This window comes from Vigna unguiculata, chromosome 4 (genome assembly GCF_037176805.1).
Source record: "Vigna unguiculata cultivar grain cowpea cultivar isolate G323 ecotype 2 chromosome 4, ASM3717680v1, whole genome shotgun sequence".
NCBI lineage: Eukaryota > Viridiplantae > Streptophyta > Magnoliopsida > Fabales > Fabaceae > Vigna > Vigna unguiculata.
Window position 1 is genome coordinate 43,120,827 of NC_140795.1, and position 16,348 is coordinate 43,137,174.

Here is a 16,348-nt window from a genome sequence, read left to right on the forward strand (position 1 = left end):
AAAGTAACTATCTTAAATTTATTTAGTAACTTTATAATTTTACAATCAAACTTCTATGGTACTTATTCATGTTAAAAAAAAATTTTGTAGGTTATATTTTAGGAGTTTTGAGATGTTTGATTTGTGTATTGCTTCTCACCTTATAATTTATTTATTTTTTTATTTAGTTATTGAACTATTAAAATTATTAAAAGAAAATAAAAATTGAGCATCAAAGTAAACTAAATTCAATGCATTCATGTGAGTATTTTTACATATGTATGATATTATATTAGTATGTGATGATATTACAATGTTATTAAATTAATATATAAAATAAAATTATATTTATTAAAAACAAAATTGAATATATTAGAAAAGATGAGAGAATAATGGTTGATAAATAAGAAAAAAGAGAAGTAGAGATAGACGATTTGATAAAAAAAATTGTAAAAATAATGGTTAATTTTAAAAAATTTAATAAATAATTATATTTTAAAGGATAAAATTGAAATTTTGAATTGTAGACAGAAAAGAGAGAATTTTTTTTATATAATTTTATAGATGATTAAACTATTTAATAAAAATAAACACCGAACACAAGTAAAGAGTAAACTAACCACTAAAAAAAGTGTTTGTTGCCTTTTCCTTTAAGGGAATTAGTTTCAATAAAAGATAAATAAATTACATAAACATTTAGACTTATTATAGCCTCTCAATTTATCACAATTTTTTCTCCTTAAAAATCTGTAAAAATGGGTCTTCTAAATAACATAATAATTTATTTATCTTTAAAAAATAAGAAAAATATTCATCAGAAAACATTTTGCATACTTAAACAAATTTCATGCAAAAGGTTAGTTTGCTTTTTAGTTTATCAACAATTCTTTTAATGGTGATGTTGAAGGCAATTTGATAAGTTTTTGTCGTATTCCTGTTATTTCTAATCCTTATTACGAAACTATTTATGCTACAGATTTTTGGATTCGAGAGTATGAAAACATATTAGAATTTGATTATTAAATTCAAAATACGTTTCAGATTTAAAATTATTTCAAATTTTTAGATTCAGAAGTATATTAGAATTACAAAATTCAAAATAAATCTCTAAATTGTGAACTTTTAAATATATTTTTAAATTTTAAAATATATTTTAAATTGTATGATCTAAAATATAATTTTAAATTATATAACCTAAAACAAATGTATAGATTATTCGATATAAAATATTTTAAAACATAATTTATACTTTTTGCCTTTAGATTTGGACAGATTGTTCTTATCATCATCCAAATCATTCTATTTAATGTTAGCATCAACTATAATGGCCACAACTACAACCATCACCAATAATATTGAGACACCAATGATCACAGTTCTCTCTTTCATCTACATTTTCCACCGACATTTCAAGTTACTAAGAATATTAATGTAAAATTAGTCAACATGGCAAAATAAAAATAAACATATCATTCCTCTATCTAATTATTAACCATTAACAAGTTTTTAAACTTTATTTATTTTCATCCTAATATTTTATTTTTATTTGCACAATGTTTTTAAAAGAAGTTTATTTTTAAAGATGTTAACAATAATTATGAGGTGTTATGACTATTAGCATATAATGTTATCATTAAGTAATTATTTTCTATTAAAATATTGAAATTTAGCAAACTCACATTTTCGTAAATTAATTATATTACACTCAATTAAATAAATTATATTTTAATTTATATGCAAAATAAGAGTCTCACATAAAGAACTAACGGATGTGAAGTTTTTAGGCTAAAGATTATTCTTTGTCAAAGTCTTTTGAAGAATGTGTCATGGTAGCTTGAGGTGCTAGGTGATACTTAACCATACATACAAAAAGTGGCGTTTAATACTTAATTAAGTTGAATTATTATTATTGTAACGCAATTAGTGTGTCGTTAAAATATCAAATGAATGTATATTTTGATAGGAGAAACAACAATATAATACCTAAAAGTATTAAAGTATGTTGCAAGAATAATTCTCTCAATAAAAAATAGTAAAATAATGAGAGAGAACACCAATACTTTTAATAAAACATTGTCAGAAAGAAAAATAATAATTCATGTACAGAAAAAGTAAAATAATAAGAGAGAACACTAATATTTTTAATATGAAAAAATATTGTCAAAAAAGAAAAATAAAAATTCACATACAGAAGTCGATCAATCAAAATCTACAAAGATCTAATATGGATAAAAGAATCAAATTAAGTCGCAGGGTTATTAAGTTCTTAGATACATTCGATACATTAAAGTAATAACTTACCATGATCTTTTTCTTTTTGTTTGTCCTCCATGCTTTTGTTCTCCTTTTTTCACTGAGTACAATTTCTTTGGATATTCCAACTTTATTACAATAATGACACTTTACAATCTTGTATCTTAACTTAGACTCACTCTTACTCTTCTCTCTACCACCTTTTTTTTTCTAAAACATGTATTTTTTTGTGACAAGCATCTCAAATTGGTATGAAGAACCATTTGTCATTGGAAAGAAACAATGCCACTAAGGGTTGGGTTTGTAATTAAAATCCAAAATATCTCTCAAAACTCAAGTAAAGTATTATGTAGTCATAGTCCTAAAACTTAATTATCAAAGTGATACTCATTCGTGATAGTTGATGTAAGAGCCCTAGAAACTCATTCAAGTGATATGAAATGGAAGAACTCTCCATGTACCTCAAATTCATTAAGCAATTCAATAAAATTCATTATAATGTAACTTAGAAGCGTACAAGAACTTGATCTTCTCCCACGAAGTTTGAGCATGTGTCTCATTGGTTGTGTGATTAAAAATATTGTTAAACAAAAATCACATACTTGTTAGTGCTCAAAATCCCATTTTTCATCAGATATAGAATCTGACTTTTGAATAATAAAGACTGTAAAATGCAATTTCTTTACACACAACTAGTATTTATATTGTTCTTCCATATATGATAATTTGTGCTATTCAAAGCAACCAACATCCATTTTTGTATTTGTTTCTATCATTCAAGCTAGTAAATATAGCCCCAAACCAAGGAGCTTTAATATTAGTCTGATAGGAGAAACAACAACACAATAATTAACATACCAAAATATGCAATCGAAATAGTTCTCTCAAACATGCAAGGATCTATGAGGAATAAAAAAAACATCAATAATCACAAAAATTAACTTAATGTCAAAAAACTCTCTCAATGTGAGAAGTAAAACTATAGGGTCGTGCAAGTCAGTCAATCAAGTTCTATTAAGATCAAATATGGATACAAGAGAGTCATAAATAAACACAAAAAATGTCTACAACTAGGGATGACAAAAATATTCACGCCCGCAGATATCCGCGGATAAAATCCACGGTGAATAGTTACTACCTGCGGGTATTATAATTAAAATTTAATTTAATTTATATTTTATTTTTATAATTTTATATTAAAAATTTCTAAAATATATATTTTTTTTAAATATTTGTGGGTATCGGGTATCTACGGGTACCCGCATGTTTTAAAAATATCTGCGGATATTTTTTAAGTGGATACCCGACAAGTAAATGGACGGGTAGCGAGCGGATTTTTTTTTTTGGGGTCGGGTTGCGGGTAGGCACTATCCGTGCCCGACTCAACCCGTTGTCATCCCTATCTACAACTAGCCAGTATATCAAAGTATTAACACTTCCAAATTTGACAAGAAAAACCTAAAATAAAGCAATAGTGTGAAACTGATTTCTCTCACCACAAGCCTTCAATTAGCTGTTTCACCGGTCAAAATAAAGAATTGTATGTTGCGAATTTGTTAAAGTTTTAGTTCAATCCAACTAAAATCGAAGCTGGAATTGTAATTTTACTGAAGTTTCTCTCTTCTATTTTCTCTCCCAAAGGTTGCGATAATGAACCTCTCTTTTAATCTTGAAGACCCTTCTTCATTTAAGTTAAGTGAGAAAAAATGAGTAGGACAATTTTGAAGATTTTAGATGCATAAACATTTTCTAAAATAAGAAATATCACAAGCGAAAAAGTAAGAAATTAAATAATTATTTTTACATTGGATGCTAAAAAACATGACATAAAAAGTGTGTGATGACAATTTTGTAATTATTATATAAATTTTATGGTGCTAAGACATTAGATGTAAAGATCCACATTTACATCAACACTTACTTCATCTAACAAAAGACATTAGCATTAACCATTCCAAGATTACAATACAATTCAAATATCTCTACCATCTCAAACCCTAATTCATGCATGATATATTTTGAGTGAAAAAAATTGTGAAAGAGATTACCCAAAGCTTCAATCTCAAAACGGTGTTATGTTCTTTTAGTAGCTTGTAGTCCATGAAATTGTTATAGGAAGGAGAAAAGGTTTTCTCAAGAAGCTCCTAGGAGAAAAGCATAAAGAAGAAAGAGTGGGGAATTAAGAGAGTGATGGTATTTTTGGTAAAGGAAGGAGAGAGTAAAATCAGATTTTCTATTTGCACCCCTTCACACACTAAACTAAACCCTTGTTCTCCTTTCATTTTTACTAAAGCTCAAAACTAAGCCCATTTCTGATTTCAATATACCCATCCCAAGTTACTAATCTCACCCTTCCCTGAACTTAATTACCCTGTTCTTCCTAATAAACTTCTCCTCTACCCCACAAATGTCAAACACATCCCTAATTTCATAATTAAATAAATCAAAGCATATATATATATATATATATATATATATATGTATATATTTAAAAAAGGTTACTCGTAGTACAGTTGGAGTATTTTACCCTTTGTTTTAGTGTATAGAGCACAGAGATTTTGATGTCATTACTTTGAGTGTCGTTTAGCAAAAAAGAAGAAAGCCAGAATGGAGTGAAAAAGAGTGGACAAACAAAACGCCAAAGGAATAAACGACGTGCGCTTTATTCCGTATGCCCAAAACAAAATATACAGTGCAACTCACTCTTTCTCCAAGCGCGTGGGACCATGCATGCTCATGAAATTTAATAAATTTTTAATTTTTTAATTTTTTTAATGTAATTTTACTTTTTTTAAATCAAAGAAGGTTTAAATACTTTTTCTTTTCTTTTCAATATCTGAAACGTCTTTTAAAAAATAAAATCATGAAGTTTTACCTTCCAAAATAGATAATACTTGATGATAATGTTTATTTGTTCTCCTTGTTTCTTTTATTTATTCATTTATAACTCTCCATGTTAATGTTAAGAAATAAAATGTTAATAGAATAACTCTATATTACTAATTATAACTACATGTGTATTTTCCTTTCTCAATGTGAATCTACACTATTTTTTTTTTTATCTTTCAAAGAGTTACCGTTGAGTTTGATGGTTTCCCTTTTTTCTTTTTCTAGTTTTGTTTGACAAAAGTCAAATTCATTACATAAATTTTAAAATCTGATTTTTTTTGCTCACTTGTAATTTTCTCCTTTAATTTTAGATTCAGGTAAATATCATCACATGTCTGTCTTTTTTTTGTTGGAAATAAGTTACACATGGAAACATTTGCATATACTTGTGTCCATTAAAAATGCATTTCATGTTTAAACAATTTTCAAAGTATAATAAAAAAGAGAGTATGTTACTGTTATGCATTATGTTTAACATTATTCAGATAAGATAACCAATTCATATTACACAACTAATTACTTAATCCAGTGATAATTTGGTACTGAGACAAATTGAGTAACTAATATATAGATTCATTAACATAAAAAGTTCATTAGAATAGTGTAAATACGAGCCTATATTCAAAAGACATATATGGCCTATATTCAAAAGAGATATATATCGGAAATTTCATACTTATCATAGATAAATCAAATTTATTGTATATAAATGGATATAAATTTTATCTTATACGTGGTGGATAGGAGGAGACACCTCGAACCCCGGACCATGGAGTATATCTCAAATCAAAAAGTTGAAGATGCTTCGGCTCAAGAAACGTGGTGTGAACGAGAATCAAAAGGAACCTAACGTCTAAATAAAAAGGGGAGAGGAAACCTCGACACCACACATCATATACCAAGACCAAAGTATCTACGACCATAAAAGGAATAACACTTCTCCATGTAAGTACAATGACAGGTGGTTGGAAATACATATCCTCGTTGGTAAAATTAATAGATAAGAAAAGGATTTAGAATAATAAACATTAGTTAGGAAGGTTCTAAAGTTAGTGGACATCACAAACCCTAGGCCCACGAAGTTAGACCCATTCAGGTAGTATATAAGGCAGTGCTCAGGAGGTAAAAAACACTGTTCATTACCTTTGTTATCACTGTTTTATATCATATATCTGACTTGAGCGTCAGAGTGACTTTGCAGACTCCTCACCCAGATCATCCCACGAACCAGGAGAGGACACTTCGACAGTGGACAATACAGAAGATAAAAGATTAGTGGACACGTGTAATCTAAATATTCCTTGACTTGAATATATTGTATTCTCCTGGGTATTTATATATTTGACAAGAACGTATCTTATAAATTTATAGAATTGAGTTAAACTTTAAATTTATTTTTTAAAATAATAATATTTGAACCATCTAAAAACTTATACTAATACAACATTTCGATGATCCAAATCTCACTTTATAAATTAGTTTTATAAGATTTTTCAGAAAACAAAAGGACAAAAGGAGTAAGAGTTAACTCAAGTGGGTGAGTTTGGTGTTTGATTCGGGTATGCGGGGGGTTTGCAGAATGCGGGAAAGTGTGTTCTTCATCTCTATTTTTAGCATTGGTTTAGATTAGAGTAAGTGAGAAGTAGATTAGGTTAAATCGTGGTTACTTGCTAAACAATCTTTAATGCTGAGGTTAATCTATTCATCATCAATTTAATTCATTTTACAAGCCTTATGTCTTTTTCATTGTCTCAAATTCAACAATGTCTTCTTAGTTTATCACCCGATTCTCACTTTTGTGAATTTTAAGCTTTCACCATTAAAATGGAAACCAATGAACTAAACAAAGTTTGACACTGGAATGTGGCTAGTGCGTCAATCTTCAAAAATCAAATCAATAACATGATTAAGAAATATGAATGAAACCAAATATAAAATTAGATTGTATAAAAATACATCCAAATTAAAATATATGTATTTAACTTAGAAAATGTGAATTTTCTCTCTGATATTTTTTATTATAAAATTATTATTATTATTTTCAAACCACTGTTTATTTTTTAAAACTTTGTAAGAAAAATATTATCTCTTCTGTTTCTATGCACTAGATGGGGAAATTGTTGAAATAATAAGCAAACCAAAGTTCGTTTCCTATTTTTCTCTTTAATTTTTTCTTCCCTTATGTCCCTAAGTTGGTCAATGCCTAGTTTGAAAGATACCAAACCCTAAATTATTTTTTCTCCTGATTAAATGACACACTTCAGGAAAATAAAATCCTTTAATGGGAAACTTGGAGAATTCGTGTGAAAATAAATAAAAACATTGATAATAACATGGACTTTCAAATTTTTCTTGTTCATATTTTTTTCCTTTGATTATTATGTGAAAAAGACGAATTTGGATTTTTTACTGGGTATTTTTATGATGTTTATCTACTGTGTCTTCATAATACACTGATTACCACTAATTTTGACGTTTTAAAATATATTAAAAAGATATTTAAAATACCAATACAATATATTTTTAATGTTCAGCATAGAACAGCACCACAAAAACCAATAAAGAATCTGAACTCGAAAAAGACATTCCCAACACAATTGAGATCTTACACTACCTAAACTCGTATATATTAAACAATTTAAAATTTATTAAATTAATTTGATCACTTAAATTATATAATTTTATATTATTAAATTAAAGTTATTTTATAAATAGTTAATCAATTGGCCAAGAGATATTATATTTGAAGGAATAAATAGAAGTGAATTTCACCATAAGTCAACGAGACAAAATATACAACGAGTTAGGCAACACTCCGCAGTCTACTCCTAAATTTTCGAGTTATAAGACCAACATTCCATTTTCAAAGGAAAACTATAAAATTCCAACTCATTTAAAGAGAAGAAAAAATAAATAAAAGATTGAAAGGAAAATAACAAACATGACAAGTAATCTAATTACCAAATTTTCACGTAGATAGATCTAATTAACAAATTTTATTAGGTCTTGAGTTAGTTAATTAAGGAAGGATTTAAAAATTAATCCTAGAATTTCAAAAAGCCACTAATGAAGATAATAATAAACCAAATTTCAGAAATATATCTATTTGAAAACAAGCATTAAAATAAATTTAACCAACAAACGATCAACCGAAATTACGTTTTTAACTAATATATTTGCTTCCTAAACTGAGTAAAATATGAAATATAAAAGAATTGTAGTGAAAAGTTAGATTATTATTAGATTGTTTAATCTATTATTAAGATTATTTTTATTTAGTCTTTATTATAATTTTAGTTATTACATACACCCAAAGTATAATGACCCCAACGTTTAACATGTGATTTGATGTTGAATGACATTTCATCAAACTTTCCACTTTTGACTGAAATTTAGTTGAATTAATCAAATTTATTTTAAAATTATTTAATTTTACTATGTTAATAAAAAAAAGTGTGTGTATATATATAAGGTTGGTTCTGTATACAACCATGATTAATCTAGGATAAGAAAATGTGTAAGAGAAAAATTTGAATGATTATTGTTTTGATGAATACAAAATTATTTGTATGTGTATTCGTGTTGTTGAAAGAAAAGACATTAATGAATTGAATGTAGCTTAGAAAATGTAATGTGATGCATAAGTGGAACCCCACATTCAATATTTTATGAAATTTATGAGTTAGGCTTAGAGCAATTTATATTTCACTTATTTCCAAAGCTTTTAACGTTCAAGTTAAATGATATATATATATATATATATATATATATATATATATATATATATTTCTAATGTAATAAATGAATAATATATGTATAAAATTTTCATGTGTTCACAATATTTTAATAAATTTTTACTTGTGTGAATTTTGATTATGTACTCAATTTGGTCTTTAACACTTGATTAGCATAAAATCATATGATTAGTTTGCAGTGTGTTATAGCATGAAAATGATATGAATACAAATTTTACGTTATAAATTAAATTTATAAAATTAAATTAAATTTAAAATTTATTAAATACAAATATGTAATAAGAGTTTTCTGTGGAATTGAAATCATATTAATTATTTATCTTATATTAACATCTTGTTTATTATAAGAACATTTTATAGTTATTTTTAAATTCAGTTTGCATTCATTTATATAATATAAAATTATATTATTATTATTATTATTTTTAGTGATAGATCACCAGATTCATCATGCTAGTTACTAACTTATTTTGATAATTAATTATTATATCATTATGAGTTGGTTTGGTACATGCTAACTTGAAGACATTAATCCAAATATGTAAGTTACTATCAATAATCTATAAGTTAATGATACTAAACCATGTTTAGAACTATTAATTACTGTCAATTGGGTTTTTCCCTTAATTGAATTTGTATGTACTAATTTCTTTTAATCTATAAAACTCGATTTATTTTCAAGTTAAAATATGCTTCTAATTATCCTTTTTATATAATATTTATTTCTAACGCTTCTTGTGATGTCATCAATTTTTATTTCATGTTTTTTTCACTGCTTTCTATAATCTATATATATATATATATATATATATATATATATATATATATATATATATATATATATATATATATATATATATATATATATATATATATATATATGACACATACAAATTTTCTTGTTTATTTCATCAAAGAAAACATATTCACGAAGATTTAAAGGCAACGTTGTTCCTTCTAATTTACAAAAGTTTCATATATGATATGAAAGTTGGGTATTTCAGAAGCTAGTCAAGGAGCTTATTTAATAAGAATATTAAGCTACCAAGACTTTGATTTGAAATTTGAAAGTTTTTCTCATTTCAAAAAATATTAGTTTACCAGTTTTTATTTAATAATTGTTAGGAGTAAAATATGACTCATAAGTTAGGATTTATAATTTTTAATTTATCCTATTCGTTTTTAAAAATAACAATATACATTCGGATGATTATAATTTTACTTCTTTGTTTTCAACAAATTACATATACATATTTTATATTTTTATGAAATATACTTTATATGATAATAATAATAATAATTAATTATTATTATTATTATTATTATTCAAAACTTTAACAAGTATTTTTGGGATTAGGTACACAATCATAGCGTCAAATATTTAAATAAGTGGTTCAAAAAACATTTCAGTATTAGCATATACTCCAAAACTTTCAACCAATTATTCATAACTATGAAAGCTTTTTGTGCACACTTTACTTCATACTTGTCTTTTTCCTTTTAAGCAATAAGCTAAACAGTGTTCAAATTGAATATTTGAGAGTCATTCCAAAAAGGAAAATTGGAGAAAATTCGTCATATCAATCATGTACTTTTAAAAAGATAACTATGAATTTGATATCATGATCTCATCAGCGTCCCAAAAGCTCAACTTTAGTTGTTTCAAATTAGTAAATTGAGTGTTTCTATTGCAATAATTAATTACCTTTGAAATATTTTCAATCTATAAAATAAGACTTAAAAGAATCTACATCTAAGATACATGAGAAGAAATACTAGAGCAATTTAAACTTTTAACAAAAGTAAACAAAGGTGAATTTAATGTAGAGTGAATTTTTTTTTCTACCATATCATTAGGTTACAAGACTAATTTTTCATCTAGAATTACACACATTGTCCATGAATAATTTATCGTCCCTTGTATGGTACCATATCACTCTACTAATTCATCTACTTAAAAGTATAAGTATAAATAGAGTATTAACAAACGATAGTATGGTTTAAAACTATCATAAAATAAATTCGAATTTTCATTCTTTTACAAAAATATTATATAACTATTATATTGTTGTGAGCATTGAGGAATTAGTTTGAGAGCATTTTATGGTTTAAAACTATCATAAAATAAATTCTATTTTATATTTTTTTTTACAAAAATATTATATAACTATTATATTGTTGTGAGAATCGAGGAGTTAGTTTGAGAGATCGAGAATCACTATGATACTGAAAACTAATAAGGTAAATTACACATGGATAATCGAGAGTCAAATTTTATGTTGGTCGATCGATCAAAAGTCCAACTTTGCAAATGTTGAGGAACAAAAGCTCATAGTACATAAAACCTCACAAGATGGTATCAATGAAGGATAAAAGTGCCTTCTAAGGTTATATGAGAGCTGTCTCGTGCATTAAAAGTCTCTGGTTGTAAATCAAAGAGGATTATGAGGTAAATTAAGAACAACAATTTTATCAAGTACTTTTTTATGAGATGGATATCATAAAATGGGCATGTAACTCTTTAGAAGTCATATATTTGTCCTATGTCAGAAGTCACTTGACAAGAAATGTAGAATCAAGGAAATATGTTGACAAAATCAAAGAGCAAAGCACTAGCCGCTTTAGGGACTAAGTGGTGGCTAACTGCTTAGGCCATATGAACGTCAAAACCATTAAAAAAACAGTTTTAGTATAGTTACTTGTAATATTTATATTCAAATTCAAACTCAAATCTTGTAACTATGGGGGAAGGGTTATAAAATATAAATAAGTTTTTATTTATTTATTTTACAAGATGGTAAATTGTGAACAATTCATACATTTTGAAATGTCGCCAACAGAAAAAAAAATGGCTTTTGATTATTACAATTTTTGTTATAAGTTTATTTACTTTTCTTCGTTATTTATTTTCTACAAGTTACTTTGCTTTAGTATTCTTATTGTTTTGCATTTTCATCGATCAACATATCTACCCTTTTAGTTCAATCACTTTCTTTATTCACTTCATCGATTTTTATTCCATTTCATTTCAAAATAAACAAAAATACTGACTTGTTATGCTTGGTGTTAGAAAATGATTACTCAAATAATACTAATAATAATATAAATATGAAATAATATAATAATAATTATTAAATCAATAATAATACTAAGACAATATATAAAACAATGAATTTTAATCAGAGATCAACAATTATAATAACAATAATAAATAAAAGATAAAAGGTAAGGAGTAGAAATATCCTAGGTTGAGGCACGCATAGCGCTATCCTTAAAGAGAAAACGCACATACTACACATGGCTAAACAAATACACACTCATATGTGTTTCAAATCATATGCGTTTCTCTCCCAAGATACAACAACCCGTTAGATCGATCGAGTGCAGCGAAGGATCTTCGAACCTCATGAATACCATTGTCTTAAAGATAATATAGAAAAGAAGAACAATTTTTAGAGAACTCTAGTGTTTATTGTTTCTGTTATTGTATCTTTCCCCATGCACCTAGGTGGTATTTATAGGTAGAAAAGGGAGACAAAGAAGTGAATAGTATTAAGAATATAGCTGTTAGCCATAAAAAATATTAACCCATAAATTAAAGGTCTATAAAAACATGAGTAATAGTAAGTTTTTTAATTTAAATTATTTATTTTTTAAATTATATTAAACTATTTCTAACAATACCCTACATAATTTAAAAAATAAAATAAAACAAAAAATATATTATCTTTTAAAACAAAATATTGTAGTTCAGTGTAAGAAACCTTCCGGGTCTGACCCTTACACCTAGTGCTTATAAACTTCCACTCGAGAAAATGCAGAGACTTAATCGCCTTGAGCTACATCCCATGTGATCGGGTTTTAGTAAATAACACATACAATATCGGTGTTCATTATAGATTCTAACCAGTGGGTGCACGTTACGACTTTGTGCATGTATCTTGTTTCATGAGTATCACTTAGAGACTTGCCCATGTCTCACAATGGCGGCCCCACCATCACACTCACTAGGTAAACTCTCAAAGGGTGGTTTGTGACTCACACCCCTACAATAATTGTCATTGGGTTTATTAAGAGGTATTTTATAAAATAAGCATAATAATGCACATACCTCAACCTTATTATTGCCATAATTTGTAGTACACCTCGCCATAGGAATGAGACATAAAATTTAATCAAATGATTTGGTGTATTTTAGTCAACAACAATTTCGTTGTTACCCATTGAACTCCATTCCATGGGATCGCCATTCATGTGGAGATGGGTGTCCATTGTTGCAACTAATTTATGGGCTATAATCTCATTCCCCTCGACGACTCAAATAGTTGTTGTTGATGCATCAACCTTTTGATAAACAAATCTGCAATATTTCTTTTTGACCTGACAAAGTCAAGAGAGATAACCATGAGTAATTAAGTTTCTAATACATTTGTCTCTCATCATTATATGTCAATTATTCATTGACATTTTTACTAGAAACTTCAAATATAACAATTTAATTGTCAGGATGCATTGGAAATATGAATAATTTATGTTTGCATAGTAGATCATGACAACAACTTTTTAACATATTCCATGATAGGACACCTTCATCCAAGGTTAAAACATAACCATAACCAGCAGTTGATATTGTGCCACCAGAATCAATATCCAATTCACATTAATATATATCATTCAATAATCTCAAGAAATTTATCAGAATAAATAACCAAAGATTTTTTTCTCTCATTAAGAGGTATATTAACCTTTACAACACACCCCCACACTTTGAAATATTTTTAATGTGGTTCTTTTTTCTTTCATAACTCAAAAAAAAGTTTTATCTCAATCTTTTGTGTTCAAAATATGATAAGCAAGATATAAAATTTCATTAATATAATGTTACACAAGCTAGAACTTGTAGAATAACATTTACCATATCAAAGCATTTCTTTCTTTCTTTCGCTGCACCATTATATTAACACCATACACTATATGAAGATGTTACTTAATGAATAATACCATGAGTTTCACACAAAAAACTCATTTATAAAGACATGTATCATCACTTCTTTAATTAATTAATTTTGCACCTCAAAATTTTATAATTTGAATGGTCTCTAACCAAAATTTCTCAATATATAACATGATATATAACATCTTTATCAATGGTAAGAATAGAAAAATATTGAAGCATGAATTAATATAACAACAAAAACATTAGCTATAGACATCACACAAAAAAAATCAAAGAGCAGGAATATCATTTATCCATAATTTCAATTATTGTTACCAATAGAAATAGAAATAATTATACACATCAATTTTTAGGCTTAGTTGAAACTGATTTAATTATAACCATAAGAAACACATTAGTTCATAAAATGTGTTTTCAGTCTTCAGCTCTATATTGTTTTTAATTTTAGAAACAAATACAAATGAGTAATCAAAAATAGAAATAACAAGAACTTAGTTTTTCTCTCTAAGAATGTTATAAAATGATTACTCAAATAATACTAATAATAATATAAATATGAAATAATATAATAATAATTATTAAATCAATAATAATACTAAGACAATATATAAAATAAGGAATTTTAATCAGAGATCAACAATTATAATAATAATAATAAATAAAAGATAAAAGGTAAGGAGTAGAAATATCCTGGGTTGAGGCACGCATAGCGCTATCCTTAGAGAGAAAACACCCCTACTGCACAAGGCTAAACAAATACACACTCATATGTGTTTCAAATCATATGCGTTTCTCTCCCAAGATACAACAACCCGTTAGATTGATCGAGTGCAGCAAAGGATCTCCGAACCTCATGAACACCACTGTCTTAAAGATAATATAGAAAAGAAGAACATTTTTTAGAGAACTCTAGTGTTTATTGTTTCTGTTATTGTGTCTTTCTCCATGCACCTAGGTGATATTTATAAGTAGAAAAGGGAGGCAAAGAAGTAAATAGTAATAAGAATATAGTTGTTAGTCATAAAAAATATTAACCCATAAATTAAAAGTCTATAAAAACATGAGTAACATTAAGTTTTTTAATTTAAATTATTTATTTTTTAAATTATATTAAACTATTTCTAACACCTGGTTCTTATGAAAATTCACATAGAAAACAATTGAGTTCATCGATAGTATAGGTGAAATTAAGGCATAATTAATAATCTTTGTGTTAAGTTAGTTCTTTGTATTGATACTAAGACATAAAAACACCTCAATTAAGATTGAAAAACTAGTGTTTGTTAGTCCTGTGAAGAAGAACCCACATCAGAGAGGTTTAGTTGTAAGAAGGAGTAGGAAATCGATTAAAACTAATAAAGTTTTGAAGAAAAGTTAGAAATGAATAATATAACATATAGGTAAGCTAATGAAATTAAAACATGTTACATGTAACATTATCATCATTAGCTCAAATCAATAATTTACATCGAGAATCAAATGTCAATCTAAGAGTTTTCTTAGTTCAATCTCATGATTCACTCATAATATAAACATCTAACTTTATTCTCGAAAAACTTGTGAATTAAATAAATTCACAAACTTTACATCTATCATAATTCGAAGACTATGCACCTATCATAACTTATTGTGCACTTGTTTTATATATATATATATATATATATATATATATATATATATATATATATATATATATATATATATATATATTCTATTTAAAAAATCAATATAATACAAACCTAGTTGTTCCCTTCCATTAATAAAATATCTCAGAAAACAAAAAAAAAAATTCTATACATGTGATAATAAATTTTAAACATGTATTGATTATTTTGTTGATTTTTAAATAAAATAATTTTAAAAGAATCCATATCCATTCTGCTGAACTATTAATATGATAACTTAATGCTCAACTTAACACTTCAATCGTGTGAATAAACCGAAGAGATCAAAACAACTTTGTTTTTTATATAAGAAATCAAAAATGTTTTCTTAAGAATAATACCAAGAAAAATATAAAAATTATTAGAGCTAAAAAATAAAGAGTAAATACATTGTAAAGACACTTGATTCTTCAATACAATTTTAATAAAAATAATAAAATTTACTCAATAATAATATTACTATTTTATATTAATTACAAAATTTTAAATATATATATATATATATATATATATATATATATGATTAGACGTTGAAATAAAATAACAATCATATAGCATAATTAAAAAATAAAATTAAACAAGAAAATTAAATTTAAAAAAATTAATTAAAACTCAACTTAAAATAATCATATTTATATCAACTTGAAACTTAATTGGAACTAAAATAAACTTATAATAAACACAACAGGGGAAGAAGGGAAGAAAGAGAGAGTTGAGAGAATTTTTATTTTGTTTTCGTATTTTAGCCTGCTAAGTTCATTCATTCTATGGAGTGCATTGATTAAGATGGTAAATGCTTGAGCATTACGTGACATTAACATGGAGCTTCTCCTTAATTTGGATGTAACTGA